The 15,774-nt window shown below is 41.9% G+C and overlaps 2 pseudogenes; both read right to left on the reverse strand.

Annotated features, from left to right (window-relative positions):
- Nucleotides 1-5,756: 5,756 nt before the first annotated feature.
- On the reverse strand, nt 5,757-6,727 carry LOC136175405 (olfactory receptor 10AG1-like; annotated as a pseudogene).
- A 7,116-nt stretch (nt 6,728-13,843) lies between these two features.
- Nucleotides 13,844-14,811, reverse strand: LOC136175406 (olfactory receptor 10AG1-like; annotated as a pseudogene).
- Between the last annotated feature and the right edge of the window lie 963 nt (nt 14,812-15,774).

The raw sequence follows: 15,774 nt of genomic DNA on the forward strand, positions 1-15,774 counted from the left end.
GTCAAAGTAAAGGTCTGGTCACCAGGTGTTCAGAGGGTGGATTCCTGAGGTCTCGTTGAGCAGCTCATGAGTCTGCCCATCGCTGATCAGCAGGAGAATTAGGAGACCTCAAAGCGGACAAGTTTCAGTTTCAAAGGATTTGACGGGTGAGGACTCGCCTTCCATTCTGCTCACGCTTTTTCCTGTTCTTCTGGTGTGGCTTGCCGTACGTGATTGCAGTGAACCCAGGTTCCAATCCCCTCAACCTTGACAGCAGTAGGAGTGGTAAGAACAGCATACGGGCCTTTCCATCCAGGTTCTAATACACACAGGAGGGGGTCTTCCATACAGAATCTCAAAAGGGGTAAGATTCAGCTTATAAGGGGTATTACGTGCCCGAAAGAGCGCGAAGGAAAGGAGGGTCACCCAGTCCGCGCCAGTCTCTATTGCCAACTTTGTCAAAGTTTCTTTTAGGGTCCGATTCATTCTCTCAACCTGTCCTGAGCTCTGGGGATTATATTCACAATGTCATTTCATCCCCAGAGCTTGGGCCAGCCCTTGTACAATCTGGCTCACAAAGGCAGGTCCGTTATCAGAGCCCACAGTCACTGGCAGCCCGTACCTAGGCACTATCTCCTCTAAGATCTTTTTAGCAACCACTACTGCTGTCTCTCCCTTAGCGGGGAAGGCTTCCACCCACCCCGAGAAGGTATCTACCAGAACCAACAGATAGCGATACCTGTACTTGCCTGGCCTTCCCTCAGTGAAATCTATCTCCCAGTGTTGCCCTGGCGCTTCCCCTCGGTACCTCGTTCCCATGTACTGCTTTTTCCCTATCCTCATCAGCTGGCACGCTTTGCAAGCCTGGATTATCTCTCGTCCAGTTGCATTTTCCTCAAACACTGGTCAACACGCAGATTCAGTCCATATTTGCTTTCATTTATCTACTGAGCGTACCTAAGCTTCTTCTTCAGAGACTCTGGCATCTCAGGGGGAGGAGGGCGACGGAGCCTGAAGTAGACCTTCACAGAATCATAGATAAACCACTGTAGTGCAGTCAGAGTGCCGATCATGATGATGTGGGCAAAGAGTCCCTTCCATACACCTCTAAATCCAAGTCTCTTGAGGACCTGAGAGGCACTGACACCCTTCTCTTTATTCAACACAGACACCACGGAATCGGCAGGGTGGGAAACAAAGGCACAGAAGACTCCAGCTATGTAACCTGCCACAAATGTGACAACCAGCTGCCCTGGCTTTGAACATTCACTTCAGGCTTAGGAACCACAAACCTGTACAATGCTTCAACAGTAAACTCAAAGCAGGCAAACTTCATCATGATGTATGGTATCTGTCTCATCCAAAGAGGAGCAACCCCCTTGTAGAACGCCTTTATGCCTTCTTCCTTATATATTTTGGGAGCTGCATCCCTCAGAGTGTTAGCATAACCTGGTTGGGTTTGAATTCAAACCTTAGCAGCTTCCATAGGAGCCAGAGCAATGTCAGCAAAGAATTTAGCACTGGCAGAGGCAGCCAAATACAGTGATGTGAGCCACAGATAGGCATTCTCCTCTCCAAGCATGTTGCTATAAAAACCTTGAAGACTTCATAAAAGCCAAACTTGCAGAGCCCCTGCAGGGAGTGGCCAATGAAGGTCGGGACCCATCCTTTGGCCAAACCACAGAAACCATCCTCTTTGAGTGTAACTGAAAATCCATTAAAATGCCCTTGTACTTCTGTGGGTCCACCTGCATACGGCATTTCACTAAATACAGAGGAACAACAGCAGTGTGTGTCAGACCACAACTTAAGACCCCACCAAAGCCAAACAGTGCATAAAACTTCTCGGAGCCATATTCACAACGGTACTCTTCTACCGTGGCAGCTCCAGCTTTCCTTTGCCCATCTTTTACATAGCTTCTCCCATCAGTGAACCATACTAGCTCACTGTTGTCTAGGGGTACATCAGTTAAGTCTTTTTGTGCCGCCAGGGCCTCAGCCAGTATTAAGAGGTCCCCAGTGGCACAGCTGCATGCCTCCTCAGTGGTTCCAGCCAACATAAGGTCGTCTACATATTGTAGCAGAATGACCTCTTGGTGGCAAGTCTGATATTCGTAGAGGTCCTCACTGAGAGCCTCATTAAACAAGGTAGGGGAGTTCTTGAACCCCTGTGAGAGGCAGGTCCAAGTTAATTGTATTACCGGTTGGCCTTCCCCCTCGGTCCACTCAAAGGCAAATATCTCCTGGCTCTGGGAAGCCAGGGGTAGGCTGAAAAAGGCATCTTTCAAGTCCAACACAGTGTACCAAGTGTACTCAGGCAGCAAACTGCTCAGGAGGGCATACGGGTTAGAAACAGTGGGGTGTATGTCACTCACCCGTTTGTTGACTTCTCGCAGGTAATCTGTCCCCCCTGGCTTCGGATTGACACCACTTGAGAATTCCGGCATCCATGAGACGTCAAATGTGGGGAGTCATCTCCCGCCGAGCTTCCTGGCTCATGGGGTACTATCTCACCCTCACAGAAGTTGCCTAGGCCTTTAGCTCGATGATGACCAGATGTCTCTGTTTGGCCAGTCCCATCCCTGCCGTTTCAGCCCAGGCCAACAGGTATTTATTCATCTCTTAAGGCTAAGGATAAGATATGTATCAGCTGTCCAAGTCCATCCATGACTGTCATTCTCCCAGCTCTGTAGGAAAACCCAATGGCCTCTGCTTTACCTTCCACAGAATCTTAGCATAATCAGTACTGCTATGACACAGGAATGGGATCTCATTTCTCTCCATTTCCTGCTTTAGCCACTCTCTCCCCAAGAGTTCTCACCTGCTTAAGCCCCTCTCTAGAAGGGACAGATGTTTTCACAATATCATCAATAGCCCACCACTGATCAGCAAGGTAAAGTGCCACAGCTGTGAGTGAGTCCTCAGGTGCAAAAAGAGCAAGAACTTTCTGGGTCTGATCTCCACCATAGAGAAGTACAAAGCCTACATTTGACAGACTAATTGGAAAACATTCCAGATTTTCAGGGTCCCCACACCTCAGATCTAAAATGTAATCTTCAGCAGAATTTTCCAGTTCCTCATGACTGCAATTATCCAACATATCCACAGGGAATGCCATTGGTCAAAATGAATCTGAGTATTAACTTTAGTCAACAAGTCTCTTCCAAGTAGAGGGTCTGGGCATTCTGGTATCACCAAAAATGAATGGGACACCTCGTGGGTCCCCAGATCTACTTTTCGTTCTGTGGTCCAATAATATCTTTTTGCCCCGTGGCTCCTTGCACCAAGCTGGTTTTCTTAGACATTGGTCCCAGTTTTTGATTTAAAACAGAGTGTTGGGCACCAGTATCTACCATGAAGCCAACGGGTTTCCCCTCCACATGTATGGTTACCCAGGACTCGGGGAGGGGTGCTGAGTCTTGACTCCCCCAGTCACTGTCTTCCCCCGCATATAGAACTGGAGTTCCAGGGGAGATTCTCTCTCTCTGGGTCGTTCCTCTCCTCAGATCTCTCTTAGGGCACTCGTTTTTCCAGTGCCCCTGTTCTTTGCAGTAGGTGCACTGATCTTTCTTTAGGGCCTACCTTTCTGGTTTCTCTTTCTCTCGTCCAGGGGTCTCGAGGTTCCCTCAATTCTGTTCCGGCCTTTACCCCGCAAAAAGAATCTGGGCTAGCTCCCTCTGGTTCTTCCGGTTTTCCCTTGCTCTGTGTTCTCTATCTTCCTTCCTGATTCTCTCAGCTAATTCCCTTTCCTCCCGTCAAACTCGTTCTTCCCTTTCTTCTGGGGTGTCCCTATTATTAAATACCTTTTCAGCTGCTTTCAGTAAATCTTGTATTGTCTATACTCCCAATTCCTCTATCTTTTGTAATTTCCTCCTGATTTACAAACGCTAAAAGGACTGCAGCGTGTGACTCCTCAGCCTGGTGGTCCATAGGTGTATATTGCCTGAAAGCTTCCATCAGCCTCTCTAGGAAGGCTGCCGGGCTCTCAGTGGGCTCTTGCCTTACTAAATTTACCTTTGCCAGATTCGTCGGCTTTCTTGCTGCAGCCTGCAGGCCAGCCATTAGAGTCTAGCAGTACATTCGGAGATGCTCCCTACCTTCCGTTTGCTCAAAATCCCAGTTAGACCACAACAGAGGAAACCCCTCGTCCACGAGGTAAAGCTGGGCGGTTGGCCTCCCGTCGGCCCCTGGGACCCGTTTCCGCGCTTCTGTCAGAATTTGCTCCCATTCTTTTGAGGCAAAGAGCACCTGCAACAGCTGCTGACAATCATAGTGAAAGGAGAGTTTCACCCGATCGGGCTCTAGTTACTGAGGCTCACTTATTGTAGGGCCTTCAGAGTCCACCAGAGTGTAGCCCTAGCCCAGACTCATCAATTGCCCCCACACCCATTCGCCTGTTCACTGAAACTCCTGAAAAGAGTAGGAATGAGACCAGAGACAATGCCGGCACACACACAAACACGGAGAGCCGAAGACAAACACACTGACAGACAAACGTCGGCCAACAACACAGCGCTGGGTTTTCAGGCCCCCTGAGTTTTCTCACCAGACTCGGGATCAGGAGAGGAACTCTCCTTCCCACAGGGCCGGCTGCCTTCCAGCACGCTCGCTGGCCTCGGCCTTATGCCGGCTGGAACGTTTAATCCATTCCCCCCTTTATAGAAAGCTTTCTCCTGTACCAGATACCTTCCTGCTTCACAGCAGGGCCTTGGATTTACGCTGGACTTCCTGTGCCAGATACCTTCCTGCTTCACAGCAGGGTCTTGGATTTACACTGGACTTCCTGTGTCAGATACCTTCCTGCTTCACAGCAGGGTCTCAGATTTACACTGGACTTTCCTGTCCTGCCTGAGACAATGCCGGCACACACACAAACATGGAGAGCCAAAGACAAACACACGGAAAGACAAACGTCGGCCGACAACACAGCGCTGGGTTTTCGGGCCCCCTGAGTTTTCCTGAGCACCAGTGCTATTATCTATTCTTCCCCTCTGTCCTGGAAGTGTTCTCTTCCCCCAGTCAAGGGATCCCAGACGAGTCCCCAAGGGTTATGCCCGATGTCTGAATCCCGAGCGGAAAGAGAGAAGGCTTCCAAGACAATGCAACTCGCAAAAAGGAAAGTTTGTTACTGGCTCAAGCCAGGGCATCTGCCGGAACCAATGCAGTGGTGCGGGACAGAGAGCCCCGAGTTCAAGCTGTTACACAAATTTCTAGGGTGAGCACATGCCGTTGGTTGTTGGTTTAAGCGGATTGGTTACAAGTTTCAAAGCAATTTCATTGGTCAAAACTTTCATGTGGGCAGGACTTTCCTTGGGCTTTTAGCCCCATTCCTAATTTCCTAATTGGCAAACAGTGGTCAGTATTAAGTGAAAGCTAATTGGTCCTAATTGGCAAACAGTGGTCAGTGTTAAGCAAAAGCTAATTGGTTGTATCGAGGTGGCCTGATAATCTTACCAAGTAGGAAGGCCTACTCCTAATCTAAGCTGCATTACTTCTGTTTGCCTCACACTTATAAGCTAGAAATGGTTAAGTTTTTAAGGGGAAAATATTCAAAACCATTCTCTGATAACTGTGTGGTAAACATTTAAAACATTTATAAGTATACTCACCACACTATACTTTTGTTCTTTTCAGTCATTCAGTGAAGTCCAACTCTTTGTAACCCCATGGACTGCAGCATGCCAGGCTTCCCTGTCCTTCACTGTCTCCTAGAGTTTGCTCAAGCTGTTGTCCATTGAGTCAGTGATGCCATTGCACTATTTCCTCCTGCCTTCAATCTATATTTTAAGTGACAATTGTCTCAATGCTGCAATCACATCCTTGTTCTGATGGCTGTATATCATGGGATTTAACACCGGACTCACTATGGTGTCGAACAAGGAGAGCAGTCTGTCACTTTCTGCAGAGTGAATGGATTTGGGCCTTAAGTAGGTAATGGCAGCAGATACAAAGAATAAAAGCACAGCCAACAGGTGAGAAGAACAGGTGGAGAAGGCTTTGTCTCTTCTGGCTGTTGGCAACCTCAGAATGGTGCAGATGATTTTACTGTAAGAGGCAAGTATTAACATAAAAGGCACTGCAGCAACCAGCAGAACTGCTACATACACCGACAGCTCATGTGCAAAAGTGTCTCCACAAGCCAACTTCAGAATGGGGGGTATGTCACAGAAGAAGTGGTTAATCTGGTTCAAATGACAGAAAAAAAGTGAAGATCCAGCACGTTTGCCCTATCTTCACTGGGATTCCACTGGCCCAGGAGCCCACAGCCAGCTGGAGGCACGTCTTTGGGGTCATGACCAGGGGATAGTTCAGGGGGTCACAGATGGCCACACAGCGATCATAGGTCATCACTGCCAGGAGGAAGCACTCAGTGGTTCCGAGGATAAGGAAGAAGCACATTTGGGCAGCATAGGCCAGCAGAGAAATGCTCCCGTCATGAGTCCAAAGTTTCACCAGGATCCTAGGGAGAGTGACGGATGTGTAACAGATTTCCAAGGAGGAAAAATTTGCCAGAGAAAAATACATGGGTTTCTGCAGAGCTGGGTCAAGGCAAGTTATTATTATTAAGAGACTATTTCCAGCTAAGATAATGATGTAAATGATGGAGAACATCCCAAATAGTAACCCTTGGAGGTTTGGAAGGTCCAGAAAACCCCAGGAGAACAAATTGTATAGCTGTGGATACGTTGTCTTCTGCTTCCATCTCTTCATATTTCCTCTGTGGGAACGACTCAATTAAAAGTACCATCATGTCACATTTTGACTTTTGTTTCCTTATGTATAAACAGGATTCTATATCCTCTTGTTTTTCCAATTCCCTAAAGAAACAAAACCTATTACTAATAAGACCTGTGAAAATGTAGTGAAATATATTTTTCATTAATGTTAAATGTATTTTTAAGAAAATATATCTCTAATTGTCTTGAAGAGATCTCTAGTCTTTCCCATTCTGTTGTTTCCCTCTATTTCTTTGCATTGGTCGCTGAGGAAAGCTTTCTTATCTCTCCTTGCTATTCTTAGGAACTCTGCATTCAAATGAGTATATCTTTCCTTTTATCTTTTGCTTTTGGCTTCTCTTCTTTTCACAGCTATTTGTAAGCCCTCTTCAGACAGCCATTTTGCCTTTTTGCATTTCTTTTTCTTGGGGATGGTCTTGATCCCTGTCTCCTATACAATGCCATGAACCTCCGTCCATAGTTCATCAGGCACTCTCTCTATCAGATCTAGTCTCTTAAACCTAATTCTTACTTCCACTGTAGAGTCATAAAGGATTTGATTTAGGTCATACCTGAATGGTCTAGTGGTTTTCATGATCTGAGTTCATGATCTGAGCCACAGTCAGCTCCTGGTCTTATTTTTGCTGACTATATAGAGCTTCTCCATCTTTGGCTGCAAAGAATATAATCAATCTGATTTCGGTGTCGACCATCTGATGATGTCCATGTGTAGAGTCTTCTCTTGTGTTGTTGAAAGAGGGTGTTTGCTGTGACCAGTGCGTTCTCTTGGAAGAACTCTATTAGCCTTTGCCCTGCTTCATTCTGTACTTCAAGGCCAAATTTGCCTGTTACTCCAGGTGTTTCTTGTCTTCCTACTTTTGCATTCCAGTCCCCTATAATGAAAAGAACATCTTTTTTTGGGTGTTAGTTCTAGAAGGTTTTGTAGTTCTTCATAGAAACATTCTACTTCAGCGTCTTCAGCATTACTGGTTGGGGCATAGGCTTGAATTACTGTGATATTGAATGGTTTGCCTTGGAAATGAACAGAGATAATTATGTTGTTTTTGAGATTGCATCCAAGTACTTCATTTCAAGCTCTTTTGTTGACTATGATGGCTACTCCATTTCTTCTGGATATTCAGTGGTTTGCTAATGTTTACATATACTTTCAGTATGGAAATCCAATATTTGAGGCAGTTATTAATTGATTCTCTGTTTTGTCAAGTATGTTGGCTCTCATAGAATAATGACCCTCAAAGACACATTTTATAAAGAAGGCTGAGTGCTGAAGAATTGATGCTTTTAAACTGTGGTGTTGGAGAAGACTCTTGAGAGTACCTTGGACTGCAAGAAGATCAAACCAGTCAATCCTAAAGGAAATCCATCCTGAATATTCACTGGAGGGACTGATGCTGAAACTAAAGCTCCAATACTTTGACCACTGATGCGAAGAGCCGACTCTCTAGAAAAGACCCTGATACTGGGAAAGACTGAAGGCAGGAGGACAAGGGGACGACAGAGTTCAAGATGGTTGGGTAGCATCACCAATTCTATGGACATGAGTTTGAGCAAGCTCTGGGAGATGGTGAAGGACAGGGAGGCCTGGCGTGCTGCAGTCCGTGGTCTCACAAAGAGTCGGACAGGACTGAGCGACTGAATGGCAACAACAACATGCCTATATATGACAACCTTGTGTGTGCATGCTAAGTCACTTCAGTGGTGTCTGCTTGCACCACCCTATGGGCTGTCGATAGCCAGGCTCCTCTATCCAGGGGATTCTCCTGGCAGGAATACTGGAGTGGGTTGCCATGCCCTTCTCCAAGCTATCGTGCCAATCCAGGGATCAAACCCACGTCTCCTGCAGCTCCTGCACTTCAGTCTGATTTTTTACCACTGAGACACTGAGGAAGGGCATATATGACAACCTTAATCATTCTAAACATAATCAGTTCAATGAATCCACCTAGAAAAGTTCACATCTGAGTTACTGCATGCACAGACACAAATTCTTTTTATCTATGTATCTATCATCTATCCAAATGCTTTAAACACAAAATATAAATTTACATATATAAATATGTATATCTTTTGTGTGTAAAGCTTATTATGGAAAAGCTCAATCATCTTCCTTTTTGAAATTTCAACATCAACTCTCTAAAAGTTTGTTTCATAATTTATATATTTTTTCAACTCTTCCCTTAGACTATATGTTCACCTTCTCTTTATCTTCCAATTCTATTATTCTATTTCCATATATGTTCTCTGTACTAAATATATGATAGTGAAATAAGCTTACATGCTTTCATGTCACAGCTAAAGAAATAGTTTATCAATATGAAGGTTACATGTAGCAAAACAGTATTCCAAGAAACAATTATACATATGATACCTATATATAGATACCTTTAAAAAAGGAAAGAAAGAGATGTCTACCATTATTCCCTGAACTTTCTTTTGCAGCAAAGAATCCATAGCTATTAATACAATCCAGATGCACAATGAAGACATATTCACTTTTCACTTTCCCTGAATGAGGCTATTAATCTTGGAAAGATTTTGCACATATTATTGACCTTCCCATTCTTTGTTGTCAGTTGACTTCAGTCCACAAAAGCAATATTATCCTAAAGTACACTCACACACACAGATAAGCATATAAACCTACATAAATGAATATCTGTTTTCGTGTTTCTAAATAATAAAATTGTGTTTGCTTAGTTTCTCAGGATTCTAAGTGACTTGTTTTAGGAATATTACATTGCAAAGTGGTAACAAAAGATTATGTTGCTAATAAAGATATTTGTAATTTACAAAGCATTGGTAGTATTTGCACACATTCATTGTATTTTAAAAACAAGTAATACAGATACAGATTTTTGGCAAGCTATTACCACTGAATGTGGTAACTAGTTTAGATATGGTTTGTTAGTTGCCAAGCCCAAGTGAAAATAATTTCTGAAGCTGTCCACTGACATTTTTAGCTTGTGAAACGTCAGTATCTACCCAAAAAGGTCATAATGCTTTAAGATATCACTTTTATTTGCTATTCTCTATAAAAAGAGAGAGATCCAATCACATCTTATTGATATTTCAGTATTTTTAAGTGCTGCCCCTTCCCCATTAGATATCTCTTTTCTCTAAAAAAGTTTTTTTTTTTCTTTTTAATTAGGCAAGAAGGACAGAAAAAAGAGAGGATTTCTTAATTTCCTTCTCAATCTTTTCAACATATAATAGTTTCAGGATTTATCCAACTTCTGCCTAGAAATGTTCCTGGAATTCTGGTGTTGCTGTTATTACAGTTCTCTTTCTTTTTTTATTTATTTTTTTTTATTAGTTGGAGGCTAATTACTTCACAACATTTCAGTGGGTTTTGTCATACATTGCTATGAATCAGCCATAGAGTTACATGTATTCCCCATCCCGATCCCCCCACCCACCTCCCTCGCCATCCGATTCCTCTGGGTCTTCCCAGTGCACCAGGCCCGAGCACTTGTCTCATGCATCCCACCTGGGCTGGTGATCTGTTTCACCCTTGATAATATACATGCTGTTCTTTCGAAACATCCCACCCTCACCTTCTCCCACAGAGTTCGAAAGTCTATTCTGTACTTCTGAGTCTCTTTTTCTGTTTTGCATATAGGGTTATCATTACCATCTTTCTAAATTCCATATATATGTGCTAGTATGCTGTAATGTTCTTTATCTTTCTGGCTTACTTCACTCTGTATAATGGGCTCCAGTTTCATCCATCTCATTAGAACTGATTCAACTGAATTCTTTTTAATGGCTGAGTAATATTCCATGGTGTATATGTAGCACAGCTTCCTTATCCATTCATCTGCTGATGGGCATCTAGGTTGCTTCCATGTCATGGATATTATAAACAGTGCTGCAATGAACATTGGGGTGCACGTGTCTCTTTCTGATCGGTTTCCTCAGTGTGTATGCCCAGAAGTGGTATTGCTGGGTCATATGGCAGTTCTATTTCCAGTTTTTTAAGAAATCTCCACACTGTTTTCCATAGTGGTTGTACTAGTTCGCATTCCCACCAACAGTGTAAGAGGGTTCCCTTTTCTCCACACCCTCTCCAGCATTTATTGCTTGTAGCCTTTTGGATAGTAGCCATCCTGACTGGCGTGTAATGGTACCTCATTGTGGTTTTGATTTGCATTTCTCTAATAATGAGTGATGTTGAGCATCTTTTCATGTGTTTGTTAGCCATCTGTATGTCTTCTTTGGAGAAATGTCTGTTTAGTTCTTTGTCTCACTTTTTGATTGGGTCATTTATTTTTCTGAAATTGAGCTGCAGGAGTTGCTTGTATATTTTTGAGATTAATCCTTTGTCTGTTTCTTCATTTGCTATTATTTTCTCCCAATCTGATGGCTGTCTTTTCACCTTACTTATAGTTTCCTTTGTAGTGCAAAAGCTTTTAAGTTTCATTAGGTCCCATTTGTTTAGTTTTGCTTTTATTTCCAATATTCTCTGAGGTGGGTCATAGAGGATCTTGCTGTGATCTATGTCAGAGAGTGTTTTGCCTATGTTCTCCTCTAGGAGTTTTATAATTTCTGGTCTTACATTTAGATCTTTAATCCATTTTGAGTTTATTTTTGTGTATGGTGTTAGAAAGTGTTCTAGTTTCATTCTTTTACAAGGGGCTGACCAGTTTTCCCAGCACCACTTGTTAAAGAGGTTGTCTTTTTTCCATTGTATATCCTTGCCTCCTTTGTCAAAGATAAGGTGTCCATAGGTTCGTGGATTTATCTCTGGGCTTTCTATTCTGTTCCATTGATCTATATTTCTGTCTTTGTGCAAGTACCATACTGTCTTGATAACTGTGGCTTTGTAGTAGAGCCTGAAGTCAGGCAGGTTGTTTCCTCCAGTTCCATTCTTCTTTCTCAAGATTACTTTGGCTATTCGAGGTTTGTTTTAGTTCCATAGAAATTGTGAAATTATTTGTTGTAGTTCTGTGAAAAATACCATTGGTAGCTTGATAGGGATTGCATTGAATCTATAGATTGCTTTGGGTAGAATAGCCATTTTGACAGTATTGATTGTTCCAATCCATGAACACGGTATGTTTCTCCATCTGTTTGCGTCCTCTTTGATTTCTTTCATCAATGTTTTATAGTTTTCTATGTATAGGCCTTTTGTTTCTTTAGGAAGATATACTCCTCAGTATTTTATTCTTTTTGTTGCAATGGTGAATGGTATTGTTTCCTTAATTTCTCTTTCTATTTTCTCATTGTTAGTGTATAGGAATGCAAGGGATTTCTGTGTGTTAATTTTATACCCTGCAACTTTACTATATTCATTGATTAGCTCTAGTGTTTTCTGGAAGAATCTTTAGGGTTTTCTATGTAGAGGATCATGTCATCTGCAAACAGCGAGAGTTTCACTTCTTCTTTTCCTATCTGGATTCCTTTTACTTCTTTTTCTGCTCTGATTGCTGTGGCCAAAACTTCCAGCACTATGTTGAATAGTAGTGGTGAGAGTGGGCACCCTTGTCTTGTTCCTGATTTTAGGGGAAATGCTTTCAATTTTTCACCATTGAGGGTGATGCTTGCTGTGGGTTTGTCATATATAGCTTTTATTATGTTGAGTTATGTTCCTTCTATTCCTGCTTTCTGGAGAGTTTTAATCATAAATGAGTGTTGAATTTTGTCAAAGGCTTTCTCTGCATCTATTGAGATAATCATATGTTTTTTATCTTCCAATTTGTTAATGTGGTGTATTACGTTGTTTGATTTGCGGATGTTGAAGAATCCTTTTAGTTCTCCTCTTTTACCCTCCCCTGTATTCAATCATTTCCATTAGATTTCAGTAGGTTATGATAGCCATATTATCTGCAAATCATGGTGATTTATTTTTTACTTGGTTCTCAATAAGAGTCGGTTTTTTCTTCTTCACTTTATTATCAGAATTGGTCACGTGCCACCTGCCTGTTTTCTCCCAGGGAGAAAGTGTAACTGCACCTCCTTATCCATGTGGAAGTAGCCAGTGCCACATAAATGTGCACAGAACTGGCATATATTTTTATGGGAACAAACTTTAAAAGTAACGGTTCAAGCTTCATCATACTTTTTAACTTTGAGTAATGGTGACTGGTCATATTCTGCAATGATCTGTTGCCTGTCTATATGAAGGATTATTATATATACATGGAATTTTGAAAAATATGTAGCTACAGAAATAGCACACATGACTAATAATTGAGATTTCCTTGTCCAGAATGAATACAAATTGTGTTATTTCGATTACCTGAATAGCACAAGTTTATTGTAATAAACTGTACAATTTCAATAAAACAAAGGGAAACATAGAATGATTTACTCTGTGATTTCCATAATTAACAATGATGATTATTTTTGCATTGACCATTTTTAACATGTGTATGTATGTAAGGTTTAAGGTGTATAATACTTGTGCTTTTATAGCAGATACTTGCTTTTACAAAAATTTAAATCCTTTCCCTTTTACCCTAACTTTCCTATCTCTACTATCATCTCTAGGAAAATATATTATATGACTTGTGAATATTCCCATCACTTTTTCCAAGCTCATCTTATTGTACATAAAGATTTCAATAATATCTTTTGTTTTATCAACTCAACAAATCTTATTATGGATTTAATGATATACACATAAATGATGACTAATAATTGCTAATATCATTGTACAATATCATTTATTAAACTACATTCCCAATGAGAGGTACTTTTCACTCTGAGAAATTATTTCTCTGTAGAATAATTGCTAGGCCAAACTATACATAACATTTTAATTAATGTGCATTACTAACTTAGTTTTAAAAATTTCCATGACAACTCTATGGAACTGAATAATATGCTTTCCAATAAGTGATATAACTGAGTCTGTATTACAACTGGGCCTCTTATAGCAGTTCTTGTCTAAAGCTCTTACTACAAAAGAACATTTCACAATAAGGTTATAGAATTCCCGAGCTATTTTTTGCTATTGCTGACCCATACACTACAGTATAACTGGAGACAGAAAGGTTTCTCAGTGTTACAAGTAATTTTTATTTTGGTAATAGCTACCACTTTATAGACAGATAAATTGAGTTTAAGATAAATATCTGTTGAAAATTTGTAACACACATATAAGAAATCAAGTTCTGAAATACAAGTCACTTTTTGCATGAACTAAGGTGTTTACCTGGCCATTTTCTCAGGGCCATCATGACATCCTTGTTCCTCAGACTGTATATCACGGGGTTAAACACAGGCGTCACGATCGTGTAGAAGAGAGAAAGCACTCTGTCAGTTCCCGCTGAGCCCTGCGTCTTGGGTCTTAAATATGTGACAATGGCTGATCCGAAGAACAATGCCACGGCCATAAGACGAGATGAGCAGGTGGAAAAGGCTTTGCCCCGACTCGTGGCTGAGGGCAATTTAAGGACTGTGGAGATGATTCTGCCGTAGGAGACGAGTATCAGCAGAAATGGAACCAAAACAAACAGCGCAGCAACAGTGAAGACCAACAGTTCATTCAGAAAAGTGACCCCACAGGCCAGCTTGAGTATGGGAGGGATGTCACAGAAGAAGTGGTTGATGAGGTTAGAACCACAGAAGGGCAGAGAGAAAATCTGGCATGTCTGGCCTATTTGGATTGGGATTCCACTGACCCAGGAGCCAGCCACTAGCTGGACACACACCTTGGGGTTCATAACTAGAGGGTAGCCAGAGGGCTACAAATGGCCGCGTAGCGATCACAGGCCATCACGGCCAGAAGGCAGCACTCGGCGGCCCCAAGTGTAAGGACGAAGCACATTTGTGGGGCACAAGCAACCAGAGAAATCGTTCTTCTTTGTGTCCCAAGACTTGTGAGCATTCTGGGGAGTGTAACAGACACATAACAGATCTCCAAAAGGGAAAAGTTGCCAAGGAAAAAATACATGGGGGTCTGGAGACCAGGGTCTAGTTTTGTTATCAGAAATATGATGCCATTGCCCATCAAGATAATTATATAGATGAGTAAGAACAGTCCAAATAAAAACTTCTGGAGATGAGGAACATCAGCAAAGTCCAGGAGAACAAATTCCATCAATTTAGTGAGATTGCCTTCTGGTGCTTTTTCTTGATGTTCCGTCTGTGAAAAAGGGTAAATGTATTATCTGCTTTTATTTTTACCATCAGGGATCAGTGCTTGTTTTATAAATTGTTTCAGGATATCCAGGTGATTTTCAGGATCAATGCAATTGTTTCTAATTTAAGAATTTTATTATTTATGCATTTCCCCTTTCTCAGTTTATAATCCATGTGTTATCACTATACACTCTCCCTTGAAATATCTTTTAGGGCATTCTTTCCGAATACAGTCCAAAGTCAAAAAAGTTAAGAGTGTTATTCGTTCAGTCATGTCTGACTCTCTGATCCCAAGGACTGTAACCCGCTAGGCCCCTCTGTCCATGGGATTTCCTAGGCCAGAATACTGGAGTGGGTTGTCATTCCCTTCTTCAGGGAATCGTCCCGATTCAGGGATCAAATCAAACCCAGGTCTCCTGCATTGCAGGCGGATTCTTTATCACCTGAAGCACCAGGGAAGCCCTGAATGCCCCGCTCAGCACAGACATTGGACAAACTGATAGTTATTGAAGATAGACCCACGGTGTTGTCATGTGATCTCAGTTTTAAATACTGACATTTTTTTGTGGCCATGTTTCACTGTTTGTGGGATCTTATACCCCAACCAGAGATTGAACCTCAGGCTCATGGTAGTGAAAGTACAGAGTCCCAGTCATTGGACTGCTAGGGAATTCCCTCAAATATCTACATTTTTTGACAAGTTTATTGTATTTCTCTATGACTTTACATACTTCAGTAGCACTATTAATATAACAGAAATTATCTCCCTTATATATTTTCAGCTATATATTTCAACTCTTCATTTCCCTCCCATCACTTGATGATCTTGATCATACGTGTCTATATACAATTCACATTAGGCAGCTTATAAAAAATATCAGAGAATATTTTATTTTATTGTACATAGGGGAATAAAATACATATATTTCAGTAAGATGCTATGTGGGGGCTATCAGAGGGTTTTATTCTGGAA

Source organism: Muntiacus reevesi, chromosome 9 (genome assembly GCF_963930625.1).
Source record: "Muntiacus reevesi chromosome 9, mMunRee1.1, whole genome shotgun sequence".
Classification (NCBI taxonomy): domain Eukaryota; kingdom Metazoa; phylum Chordata; class Mammalia; order Artiodactyla; family Cervidae; genus Muntiacus; species Muntiacus reevesi.